The sequence below is a fragment of the Bactrocera neohumeralis genome, unplaced genomic scaffold (assembly GCF_024586455.1).
Source record: "Bactrocera neohumeralis isolate Rockhampton unplaced genomic scaffold, APGP_CSIRO_Bneo_wtdbg2-racon-allhic-juicebox.fasta_v2 cluster09, whole genome shotgun sequence".
NCBI classification, from domain to species: Eukaryota; Metazoa; Arthropoda; class Insecta; order Diptera; family Tephritidae; genus Bactrocera; species Bactrocera neohumeralis.
Window position 1 is genome coordinate 15331970 of NW_026089622.1, and position 8108 is coordinate 15340077.

The following is an 8108-nucleotide window of genomic DNA, read 5'->3' on the forward strand; positions in this document are numbered from 1 at the left end:
GCCAACTTTGTAAAGATACATTGTCAAATGTGAAAGTTTTTCATACAATAACTTGATTCCGATCGTTCAGTTTGTATGGCAGCTATATGCTATAGTGGTCCGATATCGGCAGTTCCGACAAATGAGCAGCTTCTTGAAGAGAAAATGACGTTTACGAAATTTCAACCCGATATCTTAAAAACTGAGAGACTAGTTCGTATAGATACGGACGGACAGACGGACTTACATAGCTAAATCAACTCAGCTCAACATACTGATCATTTAAATATATACTTTATAGGGTCTTCGATGCTTCTTTTTTGGTGTTACAAACTTCGTGGCAAACTAAATATACCCTGTTCAGGATATAGAAATGATATCAAGAAAAATTTTGGGAAAACTGGTTTATGGATCCGGAAATAAGCGATCCCATTTCTATTTCTTGAGCTGGGAATGCGCTTGGTAAGTTTCATTTTACTCTACCGATCATAGTACTAGCATAGATAACACTATCCATTTGTATGTCCACGGCTCTCGGTTTGTGGAATTTAGTGTCTGCTAGAGTAAATCTAACCTTCTTATTATCAGTTGGGTTTTTTCAGTACAAATATTTCTATCGATAGCTTATAATTTGTGTTTAAAGGGTACTTTCCAACTCTCAAGAAATCTAAAAACTTCATATAAAAACACACTTAAGAAATGGTCAAGAAAATTTACCGCAGGAAATTTTCTTGTGCTAATATGCAGCTCTAAAGAAATCTAGTACCAATTTTTAATACATTTTTTCAATAAAATGCGAATATGGCAAGGCTGATTTTGCCAAGAAACATGAAATCAACAATTGTTTCTTGAAGGAAATTCAAAGTAATCGTTAAATTCATCCTAAATTAGTTAAAATCATTATTATAAAGTATAGTTCATTTTGAAATGTTGTATAAAACTTATCAATCATCAACCACATTCTTTATAGTAGGAGATCCCACCATATTTCAAGAAACAACGAATATTTCGATTTTTAAAAATCAACAACCGGGATTCAGCACCAATTTTTCGCAGCCAACCTTATATCATTATACTAGCAATAAAATTATCTTTATTTTGATATAAGGTTTATCGCGTAAGTGGATAGTTGCAAATCACTATTGTCAATTTACCTGTATGTATCTGCCTACCTAATAATTGCACCGGGAAAAAGAAGACAACCCAGTGTTTGCTGTATAGTTTCGATTAGTCTACAGTTGATTGCGTATGAGAGTGCGTGTAATGTTTAAAAAAAATCTCTTTTTAATTATTAATTAATTACAATTAGCATCACAATTTCCAGTCAACCTTCTCGAAATTAATATTTTAATGTAATAAATTTTATAAAAAAAAACTATTTTCATCCCGTAATACGATGGGTGATGGTCGTAATATGGTGGGATCTTAGACTATTAAATCGCATTGAAAATATTTATATACTTACACCCATAAGTATATTTTCTTTGTTTATTTTCTCTTGCTCTTCTAATGTGCATCATTCACAATGCGTAAGCTGCTGTCAAAATTACTTGACTACAGCTCAAGAAATAAGGAATTTTTTTCTTGAGCATTTACTTGAGAGCTGGAAACGGACCTTTAGGTTGAACAAAGCGTTATTTCACAAATGAATCAACTAGCGCACTTGCGGTATTATGTTCTATCGGAACCATTCCTAATATTTGCTCTCTACTTAGATTTAATGGGTCTGGGGATGATTATTTAATAGGCTGTATAGTAGAAATGTAAATTTGCAGATTTGTCCTGAGATGCAGTGCAGATTCGAGTGTGTATGCGGTACGTCAAGCTCTATAAGGGGTCGAACGGGTGACTATTGATTCTTCCGAAGTGAATTCAGGCCGGGGGTTGAATTCTTGAGGTATTAGAGCATTGTGGTTTTTGTGCCATTTATGGTATTATATTTATAGTATTATGCGAAAATTTTATGATGCAGTTCTTGTAGCTGTATACTTTTTGATTGTGAATATACGTTCATATCAAGATATCAGAGTTGAGAAAAAATAAAATTAGTACTTTTTTTGACTGTTTGAGAGTTAAACAACTGAGCGTTCAGACATGAAAAGTGTTACATTTTTTTTTGTCTGCTCTTTTAACTGTGACTGAGTGGGATTAGAGCTGTTTTGCTACAAAAGACTTGAAATTTCTTAAAGAGTCAAGGGTTTTATATTTGAAGGTCATGAAACCGGAAATTTGACCATGCCAGTATAGTTGAATTGTCTGATAAAGCATATTCAATATTTTAAACTACATAGATACTATATAGTATATCAACATGTTCTATTGTGGCCCCCGAGCTTCTTTCCTTAATATGTTGGATTGACATCGCGCACTCACTTGTATCTTTTTCTTAGTTGAAGATAAGGAAGAGAGTTAAACTTATGGCATTTTTGCCCATTTCTTTTACTTTATTAAAATCGATGATTTCATGGCTTTTCCGAGAAATTCTTCAAATAGCATTGAATGTGTGTTTTGCCTTTTCATAAAGTAAATTCGGTTTAACTCCTTTAATTTTCAATACCGGTTAATTAGAATTTGATTGTAATTCATCTATAATTTCGTCCGAAGTAAACAGGAATTTAGCGCCTCCTGGTGCCGCCATCATCTCGATTGTCCAGTGAGAATTTTATGACATTTCATTGATTGGAAGAGGAGTTATCGAGCTTTAATTGTCAATATGTTTGTGCTATCGGTGCGAAAATGAGCTTCGAACAAAGAGCCAACACCCGTGCGACTTCTTCCTTTTCGGAAAAATGCATTTGTCCATGAAAGAAAAGCGTTATACAGACGTAGAAGGCATTTAAAAGGCTTTGTTTTGTTTTTGTTAAAAGTCCTGTTTACTTTGGAAGACACCTTGTACATTGATGAAACTTGTTACACGCATTCTTTGACAAAAAAAAGGTCGAGTTTGTAGATGGGCTTAATCGAACCACTGCCACGGCGTCAACACGCCATTAACCATATAACGTGTATAACCCATAACTAAGCACAAAATTAAGATATAGAATTCTAATTTGACAGAAAAAAGCAGGACGAGTTCGAAGGTGGCCGTAATCGGACAACTGTCATGCCCACAAAACGCCATTAAATGAAAACCTATGAAATGCCATACCTAAGCACTAAATTAAAATATATACACTGGCTAGTATCCGGAATTCTTCATTTAAATCTCCCGCTTATATGGAAGACAGGTAAATTTTTTTCCTAGGTTGGTAAAACTGTCCATAATTATGATGCCAGAAATGAGGGGAGTGTGTTTGCAGCAGCTGTTTATGTCAGTCGACCTCAATAGTGTTTGTCGAATTTTACAATGACTGAAAATATTGATCAACGCATGTGTGTTAAGTTTTGTATTGCGAGCGAATTTTCATTTGCCGATACATTGAAAATGTTGCAGAAAGCTTTTGAATCCGCTTTATCAAAAACGAGTACAAACGAGTGGTACAGAGCATTCAAGAAGGGTCGGGAGACCGTCCAAGTCATGTCTAGTTCTGGACGGCACTCAACGAGTGTGACTGATGATAACGTTGAAAAAGTGAAGGAAATTGTTGCCCAAAATAGACATGTGAACTTGAGGGAGATTGGTCATAAATTGGAGATGTCACATGAGAGCGTACGTACGATTATGCATGAAAAATTAGGCATGCAACGCGTTGCTTCAAAACTTGTTCCGATAGAGCTGAATTTCCTTCAAAAAGGTATCGGGAGCGGCTAGCTGCAGACATGCTGGATCGAGCCAATTCGGATCCCACCTTCATGGAACGCATAATTACTGGTGACGAGACATGGGTCTACGAATTTGACACACTTACGAAGCAGCAATCATCCGAATGGCGGCCCAAAGGCGGACCAAACCCGAAAAAACACGCCAAAGCCGATCGAAAGTGTAGGTAATGCTCAATGTTTTCTTCGATATTCGTGGTGTCGTCCACTATGAATACGTTCCAACTGCTCAAACCGTCAACAAAGAGTATTATCTTGGTGTTATGAGGCGCTTAAGAGACGGTATTCGTCGTAAACGTCCCAGTTTGTTGGGCAATAATTCGTGGATTCTTCATCATGAGAATGCATAATCGCACAAATCCATCATTGTGAATGAATTTTTGGCCAAACACTCAAGAAATACCATTAAGAGAGCACCGTATTCGCCTGATATGGCCCAATGCAAGAATATGCGAGCCCCGCCCAATTCTCTTATACTACAATTTTAAGTTCCGCTTGATTCTTTCTCTTTAGTGCACAAATCAAGAACATTAATTAACGGCATACAACTTTGCACGAATAATGCTTTTGCAGTATGCAACCTTATGACCAAAAATTATCCAAATCGAACTAAAACTTTTCAAGCCCTAGGTACCCAGTACCTGAAGTTGACTTTTTATCGCAGATATCGGTCAATTTACGAGATATATAATTGGAATTCAGGATTAACCATTTCCTGATAGTAGTATGTATATGTGTGAAAAATGGGTTGAGTCGGGTTAATACTTCCCCAACATATAATTAACATCATGTTTTTCGAACATCCGGCTGACTTTACTCCCTATGATTGGTGTTGGTGTGTGAGGAAACTTATTTAAACCCAGGGAACATTTTATAGTATCGGGTCGATACGATACCCCCAACTTTCATATCTTTCATATGCTTTTCGTTTTCCTAACATACCTTATGAAGGATAAGTCGAAAATTATTAAAGCTATTTGTATACTAACTTTACTCAAATTATGAAAAATCGCCCTTAAGTTTGGTTTTAAACGCTTATAATTGATTTTATTGAAATTTAATACAACTGTGTTGACGAATATGAAAAACAATCGTTTTTTGACAAGGTATAAGAAGCTTTATTTACTACATCAATATTATTATGAATGTTTGGCTAATAAATAATAAATAATAAATATTAACATCTTTAAAAAATACATTATTACTACATTAATTTTTAGGTAATCTTGCAATATTAAACATACGTTTTTATAGAGATTCGTATACTTGGCACATGCATAAATACATATATTTACTTAACAACATTTATCTAAAATACATTTTATTTGTCCTTATGCTATTTAATTTCTGTCTTGTATTTACACAATAATGTCTCATATAGTAAGAAATTGAATTAATTTTCTTTATAACCTTTGGTTCTATAGTGCAAGCAATACTATTTCTTTTAGTAGTTCGACTGCAAGCAACATGTATCGAGGGTTTTATTGGTACAATGTGAACTACAACTTGATTATGTATATGCGGCACCCTGACTTTTATAAATGGTTATTCCCTAAGACGGAACAACAGGAAATTAATTTCTTTCAATCGAAATTTGAATTATACATGTATATTGAAAAGATTTAAGAATATTTTCAACTGGTGTCCGGGAACCTTCTAGAGGGTGAGGTTTTTTTTAATCGTGTTATCAAACCAACAGGAATTTTATCCACAAAGCTGCTGGAAAAAAACAATGGAAATCAATTTGCATAAGTTGTCCAGTTGCTCCATTAACCGAGCCATGACATATATTTATATTCACTGTAATTATATTTGGCGGTGGTTCCAAAGTCAGACCCTGCGTTGCAAAAGTTTTGAAAAATTTAACTCTTTCCAAAATATTCTGAATTTCACTTATACCAATTTTTTTAACTGAGTCTTTAGCAGTTTAAAGGATAGACTCAGCTCTAAGTGCAAGCACTCTGACCTCATTTTTCACATGAGGCAGTCAATTTTGTAAATCTTCTTCCAAGTCACCTTCATGATTAAGACTTCGTAGGACATTATCATTGTGGCTAAATACCACATTATAAATGGTATGGTACATTCTTTAATAAAACCGATACTCTCTTTAACAGGCATGGGAACCTCATTTTCCGTTAAATTATTATCTTCCCAATCTGTTTCCTCAATGATTATTCTCATGTGCTCATCACTATCTTTAATAAACGATATTTATACATAGATGCAAAATCAGCTATACAAAGAGTTTATTTATACAAAGATATATTTACAAATATTTTTTCAATACTTGCTTCCGAAAAATGGAAGCCGATGCATCAATAGATTGTTTCTGCGAAGCTGATCCTGTGCCAGATACAAACTTGTGTCCTACATGTTTTAGTTTTTGTTTAACAACATAATTTTACTTCTGATATAGTTTAATTTTAGAGCCTTGAAATTAATTATATATGAACAGCAAGAATATGTATCCAATAGATATATTGCATATAGGCATAGAAGGATGGAGTCATGTGTAGAAGTTCACGCAAGTGAGGAAAATTCTTTGATTGCATTGGTTGCATTCACTTGGGAGTGGCCAGAAACGATTCTTTTACATATGGTTCAAGCATCTCACTATCAGGTCTTAGACCAAGTATCCACTGGGTTGAAAGCGAGCTAAAGTGAGAAGTTGAGACTCCCACGTAAATAACGCCCCCAATGAAAAATTACAAACAGCCTCGGATGAGAGACCCCACTTTTGATGACGACCATGGCAAACGCATAAAGGATAACGATTTAACGACAATCACGTGGAATGCCCGGTCCCTTAATTAGGAAGGTGCCGCTTCCCAGCTGGTTGATGTCCTCGTTAGAGTGAAGGCTGACATCACCACCGTCCAAGAAATGCAATGGACTGCACAAGGACTGAGTCCTTTACGTCCTTGTGGCATTTACCACACTGGCCATATAAAAGAGCGCAATTTCGGTGTGAGATTCGTGGTAGCAGAAAAACTCCGTCCCCGAGTACTGTTATTCACTCCGGTGGATGAACGAAAATCCGCATCAAAGCGACGTTCTTCAACATATCCCTGATTTGCGACCACGCCACGACGGATGAGAAGGACGATGTGACGAAACATGCCTGCTATGAGCCCTTGGAGTGCATCTATGAGAGCTGCTCCCTCCACGATGTCAAAATCGTGTTTGGCAACTTTAACGTCAGGGTGGGCAAAGAAGGTAGCTTTGTCCCAACAGCCGACATGAGGAAATATGGTTATTTGCAGTACTAGATTCCAGCATAAAAAAATTCATCACATTACCTGGCTGTCTCCGAAAAGCAATCAAGCAGATCGATCATGTTGTGATAGGCGAAAGACATGTCTCCTTTGTTTTAGACGTGCGTACGTTTCGAGGTCCTAACATCGAATCGGACCACTATCTTTTTGCAGGCAAGATTCGCACTCGCCTCTGTGCAGAAAAAACGCACGTCAACAAACACAAGGAAGGTTCGACGTCGAGAAGCTGCAATCACAACAGACAGCCGAACGATTTTTTGCTCGACTTGTACTCCTGCTCTCTGAGAGCACTCATCAGCAAGGTATAAGGGAACTGTGGAACGGCATTTCAAGCTCCTTACGTACAGCTGCAAACATTGGTTTCTCGAAACCATTGGTTTTCGGAAAAAGCTAAACAGCTGGTAAGTCAAGCAGTGCCTTGTCACGGCGATACAATCGACCCCAAAACATGCGGGATGGGATAGATACCGAGAGTTCAGGAGAGAGGCCGAAATGAAATATGAAGAGATTAACAAGTTAACCGAAAGGGGAAATGCTCGAAAATTCTACGAAATGACGCTGCAACAAACAAAAGGTTTCTAGACCAGAGTATACTCTTGTGGAATCCTCAGAGGTGATATAGTAACCGATACCCAGAGCATTCTAAAATTATGGAGGGAACACTTTTACAACCAGCTGAATGGGAGTAAAAGTATATAAAAAGGCACGCGCTCGGCTATAAGTGCGCAAGAGCTAAGGAACTTACTCCTTATAATAGCAATAAACATCAAAACTACCTTTTGTTTCAGTAAACAGAATGCATCAAAGCAACCCAGAGTTGGAACAATTTAACGCATTATCACTACAACAAACGATCCTAAACAAACAGGTATCAAAACAACATTGAGTTTGAATAGCACAACAACCTTATCTTAAAACAAAGCAAATGTATGTAAGCAAACAATATATATGTATGTAAACAAACCTAAACAAATAATATAATCTGTATCTAAACAAGCTATCAACTAGTAATAAGTTATAAATAGAAGTAAGACCCATGTAATAAGTTAGTCTTAAGAGTATTAATGAAGAGTACACATTTCTAAATTTTAA